The sequence below is a fragment of the Odontomachus brunneus genome, unplaced genomic scaffold (assembly GCF_010583005.1).
Source record: "Odontomachus brunneus isolate Ranch 3 - 2012 unplaced genomic scaffold, Obru_v1 Obru_scaffold_321, whole genome shotgun sequence".
Taxonomy (NCBI): domain Eukaryota; kingdom Metazoa; phylum Arthropoda; class Insecta; order Hymenoptera; family Formicidae; genus Odontomachus; species Odontomachus brunneus.
Window position 1 is genome coordinate 142236 of NW_022639771.1, and position 268 is coordinate 142503.

Below are 268 nucleotides of genomic sequence, written 5' to 3' on the forward strand. Positions count from 1 at the left end.
GCTCTCTTACTATTATCGGTCGACTGTTCCTCATTTTCATCCTCCTCCTTTCTCTCACCAGCAGCCTCTATCTCCTCTTCACTGTTATCGGTGATATCAGGATTAATTCAATGGTATTTTCTTGCTCCTCATCGCTGTCTGTGATATTTTCTTCGAACAAGAAAGCTAAAATTGGATTAATTATTATTTTAAAAAATATAAAGAATCAGGATTATACAATCTATTAGAAACTTACGTAGAGGGCTTTGTATCAAAACATTCTCCTCTT